The sequence below is a fragment of the Papaver somniferum genome, chromosome 4, assembly GCF_003573695.1.
Source record: "Papaver somniferum cultivar HN1 chromosome 4, ASM357369v1, whole genome shotgun sequence".
Lineage (NCBI taxonomy): Eukaryota > Viridiplantae > Streptophyta > Magnoliopsida > Ranunculales > Papaveraceae > Papaver > Papaver somniferum.
The window spans coordinates 17,398,882-17,417,281 of NC_039361.1; the positions used below are offsets into that span (position 1 = coordinate 17,398,882).

Here is an 18,400-nt window from a genome sequence, read left to right on the forward strand (position 1 = left end):
GAGCACAGCTTTGCCATAACTCTGCAGACAGCAACAATCCTATGCACTCGGCTAAACCCAGTCGGTTTCGGTTACATTTTTATCCTCGTATCTGACAACGTTTATGGTCCGTTAGATATCTGTGAGTGGACGGTTGAAACATAAACGACACGGCATTAAATTGTGAAATCTAAAACTCTGTTATTTCATTCATTTTCTTCTTCTTTCTTCAGCCTCCTGTCAAAAGAAAAAAGTACTAATCAAAACAAGAAAAAAAACAAAAAAAAATCTTAGAACCCAGGTTTGGAAAATCTCAAAAATGTTTCATTCAATTTAAATCAACAACCAAAAGGTTGGATATTCTAATTGATCGAACAACGCACAACCTGTAATATTCCAATTATATAAACAAATATAATGCGGAAAAGATATAACACAGACACCAGAATTTTGTTAAAGAGGAAACCGCAAATGCAGAAAAACTCCGGGACCTAGTCCAGATTAAACACACATTGTATTAATCTGCTACAGACACTAGCCTACTCCAAACTAACTTCGGTCTGGATTGTAGTTGAACCCCAATCAATCTCACACTGATCCAAGGTACAGTTATGCTCCTATGCCTCTGATCCCAACATGCTGCTACGTACTTGATTCCCTTAGCTGATCTCACCCACAACTAAGAGTTGCTACGACCCAAAGTCGAAGACTTTAATAAACAAATCTGTATCACACAGAAAAGTCTACGGTAATAGATAAATTCGTCTCCCACGAATATACCTACGAGTTTTGTTCCGTCTTTTGATAAATCAAGGTGAACATGAACCAATTGATAACCCAGACTTATATTCCCGAAGAACAACCTAGTATTATCAATCACCTCACAATAATCTTAATCGACGCGACGAAAAAATATATTGTGGAATCAAAAACGATGAGACGAAGTGTTTGTGATTTCTTTTCTATCTTTCCTATCGGAGATATAAATCTCAAGTCAATTATTACAATTGTACTCAAAACGATAGAGACAACAAGATCAGATCACACAACTACAAAAAAAGTAGTATCGGTATGGCTTCACAATCCCAATGAAGTCTTTAAGTCGTTAACCTGGTTTAGAGAAGAAAACCCAAGGTTAAAGGAGAATGGACTCTAGCTTATGCAACTAGTATCACACGTAAGGTGTGGGGATTAGGTTTCCCAGTTGCTAGAGTTCTCCCTTATATAGTTTTTCAAATCAGGGTTTGCAATCAATGTTAGCTTGGTAACAAAGCATTCAATATTCACTGTTAGATGAAAAACCTGATTAGATTCAAGCTAAGATTTCTCAACCGTTGGATCGAAACCTTAGCTTGTTACACACAAATGAAATGTCCAATTTTGGGTTTATGTAACCGCTCCCAAACATTAACATTTGTTGGTTCAACAATAGTTAACCAAATAGTTAGCCATATGATCACTTTCATATCCACCATATTCTTCTGCATAACTAGTCTAAATGACTCAAATGAACTAGTTAGAGATTTGTTCAATTGCTTAGATATTATGTAACTACACAAGACACAATCGAAGCAAAAACGGTTTGATTCACTCGAATCGGTTCATGAACTTTATAGTCATGGTTTGCAAAATCATTCCTTGGTTTATATAAATATGAGTTCAAGAACAACCGATTTTAGATATAACCTACTTAAGTTCGCGGACTGGGTTCGCGGACTTAAGATTACGGAAGGAGTTCACAAACTCCAGCAAAAATTCTCGGGTCGAGAACTTCCGCCAGTTCGCGGACTTGGCTCACGCCACATTCCGTTTCTCTTGATCAACAAAGTTCGCAAACTTTGGTTCAAGGAATAAGGACTTAGACATATATGTGTTTCCACAACAATGCTTATATCCTACCAATGATTATGTAATCTAAACTCTCATTTCAATCATTGAAACATTCTCAGAGGACGTTATATAGTCGTTATTCACATACCATTTTTCGTCAGAGCAATTTCCAAAGTGATTGAAACATAACATGACATTCGTCACTAGGTAAAGATGAATTTGGCTAAAGCGAAAGCTTACCAACACATATTTCGAGAAATAGATAGGCGAGTTAAACTCGGCTCGAAATAAAAAATGTGTATAATGAAAGTCTATATATCAAAACGACTTTTGTCTCAAGAATAGGAGATAGAGTAAATATACTTTTGAGTGACAGATAAGTTCAAGTCTCCACATACCTTTTAGTCGATGAAGTTCCACCAGTTCGTTGAGTAGTCCTTCGTCTTGTATGATGATTGTCATGGATTCTTGAGCTCAACTACAATTTCTATCCTAATCGGAGACCTTTAGCTATATAGGCTAGAAATCAAGACTTATAGTTTTGATCACTAACATTGACAAACATGCTTGAGATAGAAACGCATGCGAGTTCGACCGAGCAATGCTCTAACAATCTCCCCCTTTGTCAATTTTAGTGGAAAAACTATTAATACATATGGAATACAAAAAATAAATAAATTAACTTTTGTAGCTCCTATTCCACATGCCTAATCTTCAACATTACTCGAAATATTCGTCACTTCCAAGTACTCCAATGATCCCAAAGGTTGTAATTTTAGCATCATCGTCGCTGAAAATCCGTAGCTATAACAACAAGAAAACAATAGTTCTCAATCATTGTTATACAGTGTCATAGTATCATTACACAACGTCAAAGTCCAATTGTATCACAACTTCAACAACAATACTATGGTGATATGTATCACTCCCCCTTTTTAAATACTCCATCTCACATGGAAACCACTCCCCCTTACATAATGATCCGAAAACCATATGTATTTGTAGTGTGAACTACATATTAATTCTCCCCCTTTTTGTCAATAAAATTGGCAAAAATACAAGAACGGGATCCTAATGAAATTTCCGAAAGAGACATTTCATGACCAAAAGAAAGAAACAAATATCATTTTATTTAGATGCAATGATAAATCCGAAGCTAAATGCATTCATCAAGGAGTTTAAAGATACAAGATAACCCCTATAATATTCCACAGCCGCACTCCCCACAAAGATTTGGCAATTAAGCGCAAGTTCAAAAATAACTCTCCCTCATAAAATGTCATTCCCGAAAGAACAACAAGAGCGACCTTAATTTCGAAACAAAGGAAGGATTTCTTTGGACATAACAAATCACATACAAGTGTGAATTTGAATCCAAAATATTCAATTAAACTAACCACAAGAGAACCCATGATTAATTCAATCGGAATACACAATCAAGCTAATCACAAAAGTAATCAATTTAATTGGTCATACTCGACATAAGAGAATCTATGGAGCAATGACTAAGTTAATCATGAAATAATCAACCTAGTCAAAAACGCTCAAACATAAGAAGACTTATGGAGTCATAACAAAATAACCAAACAAGATGATTAATTTAGTTCAATATACTCGACATAAAGTACCTTACGGAACAACAACAAAGCTTATCATAAAAATAATCAACTTGGTCATTTAGTGCTCAACATAAGACACATTACGGAGCCTCAAAGTAATACGTAAAATATGGATCAGGGAAGATCAACTAATGCGGAATACACAAGGATTCATTATATTTTCCATCACCATTTGCACAATGACATACAATAGACATAATCCTTGAAAACAAAAGATTTTAACCTATCTTCCACCAATAATTGACAATATAGGCTTGACTTTTGTATTTGTCAAAAGTTCATTCATTCCTTTATCAACATATGAATATCGACTTACGAAAGACTTTACTTTTGACAAGATGTGGGACAATCATAGTTCACGGACGTAAACACACATGTCCCATAAACAATTGCAATATATAAACCCATAAAGATTAATACTACAAAAATCATCTTACAAACAAATTTAGAATTTAAACCAATAAATCTAAAAACATGAAGATGAAAACGTTGGACATATCTATGTGTAATCACAATAATGGATATTCCGAACTCTAGTTATCCTTCTCAGAAACAAGAATAAATTCTCATAAGAAGTTTCCTAGGCATCAAAACAAACTCGTAATGCACATATAAGATGCTTTGTCCTAGCAGGATAGAATCAATCTTTTTCGCATGAATTTACACCAAGAATAGCTACCAACGGCGTATAAAAAGATTTTTTTAACAAAGAAGAACATATAAAGTCATTAATGACCATGCACCATAGTTCACATAAGATGATTGAACATTCAAGAATCCCATAGCAATGCGTACTACTGTCCATTCTTAAACTTCCTTCTTTTTGATTCACCAACAACATTCTTGTAAAATCTAAAGATGAGCTTAGAAGAGTATTACTCTAAGAGTCCAAGTGCCCAAGTCCACAAGACGTGGAACAAGTGCCACAAAACAGAGCAAAACACTCAAAAACAAGAGATATGACAAAGACCAATCTTAACTCATACAAATTCAATAATTCTCATCTCCATTTTGAAGATAATTCAAGGAGGAAGAGAATGCAGAAAGAATGAGGTCATTCCGAGTTCGGACGAAGAAGATAAGGCCAAAACAAGTTTACCGAATATCGACGTCTACGGGCAAGCATGCGTACGGGTTTGCAAACAAATTTTCATGACTTGGAGCAGTATGCAAACAGGTATGCGTACTTAATTCCCTGGATTTTGATTTTTCATGATGGTATGCATATGTATCATGAAGTCCAAACATCCCGAACTATTATTTTCAAACCGGAATATTTAAGAACCTTAAACACGAACCAAGTTATTAAGTAGACATGAAAGATACACAAGGTATGTAGATCATCATTAAAAATTGATCAAGTTTAGAAACATACCTTTTTAGAAGAATCCGTTCGGATTTACAGCGTTACCAAACAGTCAAAATCATACCAAACTTAATATGTGTGCTCCAGTTCTTGTGCTTCCCTCACCGTATACATAACATGGCATTTCTTGGTGAGGATGCACTTTCAACACAAACAAGTTGTGTTGAGGTGAACAATGTCTTGCTCACCATGGCACCAAGAGAGAGTTTCTTTCCAACAACTCTTACATCTTGTAGTGTTGAGAAACACCCAAGGAACTGTTTTTATAAGTCTATCAAAGAACTTCAAGAGAACCCAAAAGGATTTTTGTTTCTGATTTCTTGTTTTCCAACTTATAAAAAACAGTTTGTGCAGATAGTTTTTAGTATTGCGAAGGGAAACTCTTTTGATAAATAGAGACATCCTAGCTTCTTCATAAAAGAAGACAATATTATTATCTTGATAGGAAGTATCAGGAATTGAGGAACGAATCAATTCATGCTTTGAGGTGATACACTCAGATGACTGAGATTTAAACTCCTCTTCTAATTTGTTTAGTTTGTCACAACTAATTGGATTACGCAGAGGAAGAGCATTGCTCTCACTGATTAGTAAATCAATATCAACCTCAACATAAATATTATTCATCATAATTTGATTTATCCTGTCAAGAAATTCTTGCTCTTTCTGGAGGTATAACTCAACATTAAGAGTGTTGATGGTGGTTTTTGAACAAGGGGTGAAATCGTAAAACCTCATTATAGCATGACGTTACCGGTGACACTAGCACATTTGTTAGAGCATTTAACGCGCTTATGACAAAATTACCAGGGTACCCTTTTTCAAACACTAAATTAGGGTTTCGATACACAAAACCCTAAGTCTACGCATACCGCACAACCATTGTGCAAAAGCATGTCAAACATGCCAAATGCACGTACCGTGCAATCATCGCGCAATACATAGAAATTGCACATACCATGCAATCATTGCGCAAAAGCATGGCAATCATGCCACTCACACATACCGCGCAATCACTGCGCAAAAGCATGGCAAGCATGCCAGAATGAATTTTTCCCTATCTACTGAAAATTCTATTTCATATGTTTCAGGCATCTCTTTTTGTTTAGCAGCTTGCTCAGCTGTGGCGAAGAAAAACGAAGTAAACCTAATCTAAGTAGAAAACTGAATTAGTGGTTACTCATTTTTTAAAAACAACGGAAAGGTTCAGCTAGATTTTTTTTTGTTTTTTTTCTCTTCCTAGAACTTTTTTTTTAATTTTTTTATTCTAGTCAAATTCAATGGGTTGAATATCATAGAAGTTCAGCTATACACCGAACCTCGAGTTTGATTATATCTGTTTTGTTCTCCTAGTTGAACTCTATACGAAGAGTTTTTTTTTTTAACAAGATAAATTTAAAAAAAGTCTAAAAATAAAATAAAAAATAAAAAATAAAAAATATAAATTTAATTTAAGAGTAACTTAGTTATTTCCTAACTTTAGGACACCCCTTATAAGCGTAGGGCATATGGCTTAGGCACATCATGGTCCCCATGAAAAGGCGTGGTGCCCTGAAAAGCATTATAATCTTAGGTCTCATTTAGACGAGATTGACTTGATTAGGGATGCAAGTGAAACTTTTTTATATGTCGGGAATGAAGACGAAAAAACCCAAAAAAAAAGGACCTCATACACTTGCAAAGCTTAACCACCGAGGTACTTCTCTGGTCATCAATGCTTACACCAATTTGTTTGGGTCACTTGCTGAAGAAAACACTAAGGTTTAGAATATTAATATGTACTCGACCATGCCAAACATTAATCTGTCGCAACCAAAATATAAATTATTTTAGAAGTTCTTCACATATGGTACCAAACTTAGTCCTGACCTCCATTAAAGTAAACATAAAATTGATCAAAAAGACCAAAAGCAAAAATTTCTAGGTTTAGATACTGTTTATATGGACATGAACCAAAAAGATACCATTCAAATATACTGTTTGGTTATTCCACCCAGAATTTTGCCTCATATTTTAACAAGACTGACCTATGTGCCCTCATCTTCTTTAGTTGTTTTATTACGAATCTAAATCATCATCGGAAGAACAATCACCTTCATCGCCACCACCATGAGCTCAGCCAATAACAGATGATGATGAACATAACAATTGAAAGAAGTTGTTGCCGCTGGAAATCGATGATGGCTGGTTGATAGTAATGACGTAATTAATAATTTCAATGTGTTTGGAATTTGGGTTTTGGATGGATAATATCGGAGAGAAAGTTGGGTTTGTTTGGAAAATATTCTAATCGATGCTTCCGTCCAGCAGTGGTGATAATAATAGACAGTCAGATTGTAGGTATTGGTACAGATGGGGGGAAGTTTGTGCAGTTATCATGAAATTGGTTCCTCAATTTTATAAAGAAGTTTATCGAATTGTTGAGTTACTGGGATGAATGAGGTGGCCTGAGCAAGTAATGGAACTGATTTTGTTGCTTGTTGGTGCTTTAAATGATAAATGGAGTAATGGATGCAACTGAATTGGGTTCTTGAAGGTGGTATTTGCCAGTGATATTGGTTACAATTCAGTAATGATGTTGAGAAGTTCAAAAACAGGTAGTGTTGTTCTTGGTGGAATAAGAAGATGGTGGTACTGGTCTTGCAATTGACTGAGAATTGGTGATGAGTAAAGTATATTCAAAGAGGAGATGACAGAGCTGCTGGAGTTGGTTTGATGGCAGACAAGCTGGTACTTTTAATGTTGTGGGACTGAGGTGGTGGTAGTAGAATGGCGGAGTTACATGAGTCAAGGTGGAAGTATTGGTGCTTACTGGTAGATGGAGGAAATATGTTAGAGATGAAGAAAATGATATTGCAATGGTGTTGTGTGCGTGTGAATTGCAGGAGATGGCTGAGTAGAAGAGGGTGTTTGCAGTTGCAAGTAGAGAATGTGCCAATGGCTGTGAGCTAATGGATAACTGGTGGCGATTTGGTTATGATCAAGGAGAAGGTTACATGTTATGATGTTTACATGTTTTAAACTGAAATATGGTTTGAGTGTATGAACAACAGGTAGATGGAGACAATGAATGGGTATTATTGAGTTGCAGTTGTCATGATTGAACGTGAAATGAAAATATGTTTTGAATGTTATTATTATGGAAAAGTTGTACTGAAGTTGTAAGCGTCGGCATATGGATCAGTTTTCTTTATGTATTCAACTGACTAATAACATCAACTCTATTCATATACTTCTTGCAGATGCTTTGAATTTTCAAATTCTTTAGTTATGCATTCTACTGACTCATGTTCAATTGCAGATACTCTTCATTTTTTTATGTTAAAACTTGAATGAGTTCAGGAACAACACAGATTAAACCAGGATGAAACTGGTTTTATCCTGCATATTCTGGAAAAAATAGATTTTTTGGCCAGGGTGAAACTGGTTTCATCCTGCATATTCTGAAGAAAAAAAACATACCAATCCTGCATAAACTCACAAAAACTTTTTTGCCAAGATGCAACCTTTTTCATTATGTATATTCTGGCAAAAAAATACCTGCATATTTTGAGACAAGATCATTTGCAATTATTGACAATTGGAAATATATGCTAGTTTAAGTAACAACATTTCATATTTAATTGACTTGCAATTAAGATACATGTATCCATAGACGAATCTTGATTTATAAATATATGCAAAGAAAGTTTTACAAGCAAAAAAAATAATTTAAGCTACATCAATAGGCTTTTGCAGAGACCTATTTGCTAACCAACCTAATGTCATCAACGATTTCAGTTATCATTCAACTTCCAGTAATTGCATACGTTATAAAATTCATTTATTTTCCCTTTTCTCCAACTTTTTTACATCCATTTTGCTAGCCACGTTCACATCATGCATACTGCTTCTACTTTATTCACCATCCACGTTCACTTCATGCCTATTCTTGGCTCTTAATTCAACAATCGGCTTGCTATTGCTTCCTGCAACAATTTATATAGAAACATTATGATTTAAATTAAACACGAGCGCTAACCAACAATTATCAAACAATTATCTTTTTAGCCTCTTTCAAGAATGGTTTATTTGGTTGGTTATCCAAGCAACATGAACTCCCCTTAAACATGTCCAACAATTAAGCACAGCACACACAAAAACTACTGCAAAGAAATACTTCATAACTTATAGAAGTGTGGGTGAGGTAAAATGTATACCCGGCTACCAGAAAATACCTACATTCACTAAGTTATAACTTATAACAGAACCACAAATTGGAGTTTATATATAATACATGATGAACTGATTTCGACGTGTAATAATATAGGATGTAAAAAGGTTTCTTTCAATGAATACACATGATGAAACTAGTTTCATCCTTGTTTAAACTTAGATGAAAACAATTTCAGCTCAACCCAAAACAGGATGAAACCAGTTTCATCCAAACCAAATTCAGTTAATCTCAAACTAGTTTTTACATAGGTTAAATGTAGATGAAACCAGTTTCATCCTTGTTTAAACTTGGATGAAAACAATTTTAGTTCAACCCAAAACATGATGAAACCAGTTTCATCCAAACCTAATTCGGTTAATCTCAAACTAGTTTTTACATAGGTTAAACGTAGATGAAACCAGTTTCATCCAAACTGAATTCAGTCAATTTCACACTAGATTTTACAAAAGTTAAACCTAGATGAAACCCATTTCTTCCAAACCGAATTCAGTCAATTTCAAACTAAATTTTACAGAGCTTAAACCTAGATGAAACTAGTTTCATTTAACCAAATTCAATCAATTAAAATAGGGTGAAACCAAGTTTATCCTAGTTTAAAGCTAGACGAAATCGTATCCACCCCAATTGAGTACATGATGAACCCATTTCCAATACCAATCAAGATAAACATATACACATTTGTTAAAACAAGTGCAAATACTTATAATTACAACATTACATTCACGTCTCATATTTATAAACAAATTTGTAACATATGCACCAAATTTTCTAACCAAGATAAAACTATTTTGAATGTAATCAAAGACAATTAGGGTCTGAAGCTTACCAATTTGAACATATATTCCAATTAACACAAAACCTGATTTTCACAAATTGTGAATTTGAGAAATTTGAATTAGGGCATCATAAATTTCTTCATGGACGGTGATGGTGGTGGCGGCGTCGGTGACGGTGTTGGATAAAAACGATGTTGTGGACGACGTTGGTGTTTTCAAGGAGTAGTGATGGTGGTGGTGGTGTCAACGTTGATGGTGGAGAAAGTTGATGTCTTTCGATGGCTGTATTATGTTTCTGGTTGTGAAGGAGAAACACAGAAGGAAGAGGAAAAGAGACGATGGAGAGAAAAGGAAAAGGGTAATTGGGTCAGTTTCAATTAAAAAGTTCCACTGTCCATTTGACCCAGACAAAATCTCTACCCGTCCTTTTGGCCCAGGAATAATACACTTTTGGCTAAATAGCCCATTTTCTGTAAAGTAAATTTTGGCTTCTTGTTCATCATTTTTGCTAGGCGAACCTAACCCCGTCAAAATGAATTTCGTCTACATTTTTTCATTTTTTCTAGCCAAACTTATCTCAGACCTAGACGAAACTAACCCTCAAAGACGAAACTAACCTTCAAAATTTTCATTCCACCACATTTTAGTCAATTCAAGTAACACAAACTCATTAAAAAAAATGCTTTCTTTACTCGACGAAACTAACCCTCAAAGACGAAACTAACCTTCAAAATTTTCATTTCAGCACATTTTAGTCAATTCAAGTAACACAAACTCATTAAAAAAATGCTTTCTTTACTTAATGAGTTGAAGATTCGCGTTTCTTGAAATTGTCACTCGAATCATTCATTTTGAATTCCAGACTTTCAAAACCTAGTTTTTCCAAAAATTTTCTTTTCCTTTTCTCAATAATTCTAATTCTAAAATTAACACTCACACATTCTTATTGCTGCTTTAACCAAATAGTAGTAATATAGGAATAAAAAATGAAAGTTTTTTTCTTTTAATAAAAAAGAACATACACTATCCCTTAAACTAAATTTTAAACTGTATATAACGAGTATTTCATTTTAAAATGAAAGTTATTATATATTTTAAAATCTCCTTTGTACCAGATACTCATTTTGTGTCTTAGTTCTTTTAATGAAATATATCTTATTTACGGAAAAAAAATCACCCTAAAATGGATTTTCACTCGAGTAAAGTGGGTTTTCACTCGAGTAAAAGTAGTTTTCCGCTGGCAATTATCTTAAACAGAAACTAATACGTACTACTATTAAACTAATCTAATCTAATTGTCTAAGCGTGTTTCCGCCAAACAGTCCCCACTCCCCACGGACATTACTAAAAGAAAATCAAAAACTCCAGTTCTAAAAGAGTCGGAGAGAGAAAAAATCAGAGGATAAAAGAAGGCAAAATTCCAGTTCTAAAAACTCCGAGAAAGAAAATTTTCTAGGGTTTGTAAACTAACACGAGAGAGTAAAGGAAACCATGGAAGGCGATGATAAAACAACCTCAGTAACAATGATAGATGATGAAATATACAGTAATGGTGGTGGTGAAGATAAACGAAGTAAACCTAATTTGAGCAGTGGAATTACTAGATGTAGAAGTATATGCAGGTTTATACAGCGGCAGAACAAAGATAACGAGACTTATGTTCGTTGCTGATAGATGTGGTAATCAAGTCATGAAGTTAGATGCACTGAGAATGGCTTATGATGAGATTAAAAAGGGCGAGAATACTAATCTGTTTAAAGAAGTTGTTGAAAAGATTGATGGGAAGTTGGGGAGCGAGTATTGTTTAGATCAGAGCTGGGTTGATAGTGTTGATCGCAAGGCGGAAGTCAGAAAGGAGAAGCTTGAGAGTGAACTCAATGCCTACAGGGTATGGTTTCTTGATTTTTTTTTAGGTTTTTTTTGGTACTGTTTTATCTTATGTTTTAGTTGTTACTGTGTGTTTGTGTTGATGTTGATGAGATTTTGTTTGGTGACGTTGTTGCTGAATATTCTGATTTTGATGTTGACACTGTTAGGAAATATATGGTATGATTTTGTAAGTGAGGCTTTAGGTTTGGTGAATTAGTTGTTGTGATGTCTGTGTTGCTTGATTTTGTAATTAGGTCACTTTGTTGACAAAGAATCTGATTGTCACCTCATGTTATATGAGGATGATTAGGTTTAAGGGTTAGTGACTTCACATTGCGTCTAATTGGATGTATGGTGTTGTTTATTTGTATCTTCTCTAGTGTTGTTTATTTGTATGGTTTAATAAGAGCATGTCCTGTGTTGGGAAAAAGTTGTTTAATGTGGTGATTAAACATGGAGTTCACTTTTATTGCTGTGATTTGTTTTTTGTGTTTTGCATCCTTGTTATTCGATAACATGGATAGGAAATTGTTTGTTTCTTTTTTAAATTTTAAGCTTCGTTTACAAAATCGATAATATGGAGGCTAAATAAGAATATTCACCAACATCTCTGCTAGTTTTGTTAATCATTATGGGTTAATTAGAGCATTCCCTGTGTTGGGAAGTATGTCCTTACGAATTGAGTGTTAATGAAACATGTATGAGCTATTCAAATGTGAACCAGTGGACACCACACGTAGACTGAGCTTATATAGGTTTGGGTAACTTGAGTTACAATGCTCATGATTTTTGTTCAAAATGTTATTGCTGTAATTTTTCCTTGTATTACCATTACCTGTTGGAAAAAGAACTTTGTTTGTTTTGTATGTTTTCTTGGTCGGCTGATTATTTCAAGAATGATGAAGTAGGAATCAAATGAGATAAACAATTGCTATTCTTTCTTTTGTTCCTTTTAGTTTACTCATTGTGACCTAGCATTTTCTGTCAAATGTTTCTGTCCAGACAAATTTGATCATAGAGAGCATCAGAATGGGATACAATGATTTTGGAGACTTTTACCATTCCCATGGGCATCTCGGCGATGCACTCGAGAGTTATGCTCGTACTCGTGATTACTGTACTAATTCAAAGCACATCTTACAGATGTGCTTGAATGCAATTTTGGTTAGTATCGAGATGGGCCAGTTCACACTTGCTGCAAGTTATGTTAGCATGGCAGAACAGACTCCGGGTGCGAAGGACCCTGTTACACTTGCAAAGCTTCGTTGTGTGGCTGGTTTAGCTCACCTGGAGAGTAAAGAGTATAAGCTTGCTGCTGGAAAGGTTTGTTTTGCATTCTATTTTCTCTTTCTTCAACCTTTATTAGACATATAGTAAGGTGCTGGGCAGGATATGGTTTCCTTAACATGTGCAGTAGTGCACAATATAGAGGGGCTTAGCATATTTAATGAATTGTATTAAACGAGTTCATGGTGGTGTGGTTCTCTCAATACTTATCCATTGATTATACCATACTATATTCTCGATCTGCAGTTCTTAGAAACGGGTCCAGATCTGCGTGATACATATACCGAAGTGGTTACACCTCAAGATGTAGCGATTTATGGAGGGTTATGTGCACTTGCCAGCTTCGAATACAATGAGTTAAAGGCATGCATCTAGCCTCCTTCTGAAATGTGTAGTATTCTGATAAATATGGTTACATGTGAGAGATCTGAACATGTCATATATATATACCTGTTGTTAATATGTTTTGCAGGACAAGGTCGTACAGAATTTCAACTTACGAAGAAATTTCTTGGAGCTAGCACCTGAAATATGGGAGATTGTATATAATTTCTACTCTAGGTAAATTTATATGAACTGGTCCTAGTCTTTTTGTGGCCACCTTCTTTACTTCTTAAAAGATCTCTTTGACCTTATCATTGAATCTGAAAGATGTGTCATTTCAAGTAATATTATTTTGAACTAAAGACAGACTGCTGCGAACTAGGATTCCTCTGAATCTGCATTTAGTATAAAGTATTAACTTCCATGCTTTGCTCTAGTAGTTTAACAACTAGCAGCGTTTCTATCAGAAACAGTTGGTTCATATTGATTACACAAAATATCTTCTTTGCTTACATCTTTTAGTATCTTAGTTTTCTCCATTGACTTTTGTCTCCCTCATTTGCAGCGAATATGCTTCTTGCCTCAAGTATCTAGAAGATCTCAAAACCAATCTGTTGCTGGATATTCACTTACATGATCATGTCGAGATGCTTTACAGAGAAATTCGTCATAAAGCTCTCATCCAATATACCCTTCCCATGGGGTTTGTTGATCTTGATAAGATGGCAGAAGCATTCAGAACAGATGTTTCTGTTCTAGAGGAAGAATTGGTACCATTGATTTCTGAATACCACATGCAGGTAGTTAAAAACGTATCTTTTCTACTTAACTTCAAAGTTTTAACAGCATTACTATTATAATACCTAACCAAAAACAATTTTTCTTTATAGCTAAAATCCCAATCACGTGCTGCTTCCTGTGAGGTAGATAGATGCCTGAAGCTAGTTTTACACTATAAGAAGGCCATTGCAGCAATTCCAAATTTAGAGAAGTCTACATACCTTGAAGATGAGATTAACAGTACTGTAGCAACTTTAAATGATAAGAAGCTTTACAGAAAGCAAATTACTGATCTTCATGGGAAGAGAGCTTGCTTCAAGAATCAGGTTAAAATGCTAAAGCCTCAGTTGCATGATGCGGTTGAAGGCAAGTCTAAAGATGAGCTCGAGAACCTTTTGAAGATGGCTGAGACTGAGTTTGATAAAGCAGAGCAAGCAATGAGAGTAGCCAAGGAGTTGTTACAAGCTGTTTTGGGCAAGAAATTTGGAACCATCATACATGCTCAGGTATTTTCTGAGAACGAGATTGAATCTCATAGTGTTAAATCATTTTTCAATCTTCATCCGTTGAGTCCTCCATTTCTGTAGACTTTTAGATCCTTTATCCCCTCCTTGTTTATTACTAAGTCGGAAGTCCTCTATTTCTAGGCTTATTAATCTCGCTAAAGTTTGACTTGAGAATGTTTGTTTTTATATGTTTCTCTTACCTCAGGTTTCTGAATATGATGCTTACACCATACGGGATGGGCGAAAAGTTCGTGCCTAAAGAGTTGATATGTATTTTAGTGGATCCTGACTGTAAAGTATCTCTTGGATCTCTGTGAATTTATACGACTGAACAGAACTATTATCAAAATCTATGTGATTGCGTCAGTTAACATACCAAGGTTTCCTCATGTTACATTTAGCCATTTAGGCAGTTTACTTTTTCTTAAAGCTTAATACATCTCTAGTTGTAGACTGTACCAAGGATGCAAAACAGACAAACCAACTTGAAAAACGTCCAACTGGGAAGTGGGGGGAGTTGCACACACTTGCCCTAGCTGCCCAAGGGCCCATGACACTTTTTTTTTTTCCTTTGATCAATGGCCCATGACATCTTGATCATTAGAATTTAGGACAGGACATATTTTCTGCCTCATTTGGACAAGCACAAGAAATGTAACTACGACATTGAATTTTTTTTTTTTCGTTCCTTTCATGTGTTACTGAGACTCAGATTCGATACGTCTTACTGAGACTCAGATTCGGTACTTCTTACTGAACGGTACTATCAAAGATCACATCTCAAATTTAAAAAATTACTGCCTAGAGAGATATCCTTCTACAGACTCAGATTTAGATTTCAAAGACAAACTAGATGATCCGTGGAAGGTAGTGGGTTGGGGGACATGTAGCAGCTTCCCAATTAATAAATAATTCACCAGTTTCTACTTTCTGGTCCTTTCCTGCCACTATATGGTTTTTGAATTCCGTACAGCTTCTGTATCTTAGTGAATCCAAATCCGGAGTCCCATACTTTCTTTCAGCCATTGCGGAGGTACCCTCAAGTTGGTATTTTTCCCCGGGAAGCACTGACATGGACACGGCACCGATAAAGGGATCTCCAAAACTCAAAATCATGGACACGGACACTTAATATATAGGAAAATTTCTTGTTTGGTCTTAAGCCCATAAGGTTATTTATAGTAGGGTCCAACCAGAATTTTCTTTTATCTGAAGGTCCACAATTAATTAAAACATGGAAATGATCACAATACCCTGACTACCAAACGTGTGTGTCTACATGCTCATTATATCGAGTACACAACTGCTACACTGTTTATGAAATTCGAGTACATATCCGCTACACTGCTTACATAATTTGAGTACATATCTGCTACACTGCTTACAGGTTAAAAAAAAGGATCTCTCTAGTGCTCCACTCCCATTGGACCACTTCCTCCAAAAAGCGCCAACACTCTTAACATCAGACATATTGAACCTGTAAATGTGACCAAAATATAACAATTAAAACACAACAACAATCCATATATGAATAACAGAACAAAAATGAATAATACAAGTAATATGACAACATCAAGATTAATACTACTTAACGATGGTTCAGTTTTATTTCGGTATTTCATATATGTACTGACAAAATCATAAGAATTAACTGACTAAAATCTATGTATAAAACAGATTCAAAGATCAACTTTTTCAATATTCAATATATGTACTGTTAACTCACTGTCTAAAACAACTCCATGAAGAAAAATAACTAAATCGAGAGAGTCTTATTTCAGTATCGCATATATGTACTTATGGATGAAACAACAACAAGTGACAAAACTAAGAATAAAACATAATCAAAAAGCAGTTTATATCAGTATGCCACATATGTACTGCTGATTCATAAACTAAAAAACAACTGCATGGAATGAATCTATAAAAAAACAGAATCGAAAGAGTATTATTTCAGTATGGAAGATATGTACTTATGGATCAAACAACAACAAGTGATAAAACTAAGAATAAAACAGAATCAAAAGTAGTTTGTATTAGTATGCGACATATGTACTGCTAGATAATACCCCTGAAACAATAAACAAGCATGATTTTCTTAGAAAATAAAGAACGAAAATAACAAGAAAATCAAATTGAGAGTTCAAATAAGCTAAAAACATCATAATCTAATCAAAAAATCGAATAATTACGATTAAGATTCATACAAACAGTACGTCATATACGTACTGATGGTTAATACACAAGCAAAACATATAAATGCATAGTAAACACAGAAAATCAGTACGTCATATACGTACTGATGGTTAATACACAAAACCAAACAGAAACAAAACCAAAAGCCAACAAAATGAAACTAAAATATCAGATTTCCAAATGAAACGAACGTAAAACATGATTTTATAACTAGATTTGGACTATCTTCATCAAAAACCACCGATACATCATATACGTACTGATGATTAATACACAAAAGCAAACTAAAAACAAACCAAAGATCAACAAAATGAAACTAAAAAATCAGATCTACTAATGAAATGAACCTAAAACATGATTATGTATCTAGATCTGATGTATTTTTATAAAAATTGAAGTAAAAAAATTAGCGAATCAAGAATAAAGATCGTAAACACACACAAAACCGTGTTCAATTCCTCTTTCCATAACCCAAAAATCTTAATTCTTAATTTCTCTCCAAGGAATCAAGAGATTTGGATCTCAGATTAAGATTGAATCAAGAAGAAACCTGAGTTAAAGATCAATAATAGGTAAATCAACTTACAAGTTACAATCAATCGAAGCTTGATTTCCCAAAATCGCATGATCTCAATAAAACATTCGTTGCCAGAGCTCCTTCGAGACGAAAAATGATCAGAGAGAAATGAAAAGAAGGTTATGATAAGATTTTTTCTTATATTCCTACATATTAAGGATATTATTGGTATTTCGATCAAAATTCACACGTGTGCTAGGACTTGTTGATAAAAACATGGGTCCATAATTTTCCTTTTTATGAAAAAAGGACCTCAGGTTATTGGGCTTTAGTGGGTGGACCTGCCACTAACTAATACTAGGGGTGTCAACGGGTCCGGGTCCTCCCGGGTATCACTAGACCCGGACCCGGACCCTACTTATAATGGTCGGGTCCGGTTCCTAACGGTTCCGGGTCCGGTTCCTAAACTTGTGGACCCAGAACCGGATCCGTTTAAATAACCGGGTACCCGTCGGTTCCGGGTACCCATTGGGTCTTAATAAAACTATTTAAAAAACCTCAAAAACTTAATATATTTCTCTTTTTGGCTTGGATTTAAGTAATTTTTATAAAAATTTATTATTATTTCTTATTAATGTACTAAATAAAGGTTAAATGTAAGAGAAAAAAAATTAAATGAGTAAAATATCAAAGCTAAAACTAGCAAAAATACTTGTAATTTTGCTAAAAACATGAATAAACGGGTACCCGATACCCGCGGGTACCCAACGGGTATTACCCGTTTGGACCCGTTTAAATTCGGGTCCAATCGGGTAATTACCCGCCGGGTCCTAAGTAGCTAATGGGTACAACTTTAGGACCCGGAACCGGACCCAAATATACCGGATCCGGTTCCGGGTCCGGGTAATGGGTACCCATTGACAGTCCTAACTAATACCATTATAATAGGATCTATAGGTAATTCCTACTAATATATATACTAATTAAATAATATTTATATACTAAAATCATAGTGTTATGGTATATCAAATACATTAATCACACAATTATACAATTATAATCACATAATTATACAATTATCAATATTATGATGTTAGATTAGTCAACATGTACAAAAATTATACATCGCGTCGGT

At 34.8% G+C, this 18,400-nt stretch overlaps 1 pseudogene; it reads left to right on the forward strand.

Annotated features, from left to right (window-relative positions):
* Positions 1-11,156: 11,156 nt before the first annotated feature.
* LOC113274838 lies at positions 11,157-15,010 on the forward strand (annotated as a pseudogene).
* Positions 15,011-18,400: the final 3,390 nt, after the last annotated feature.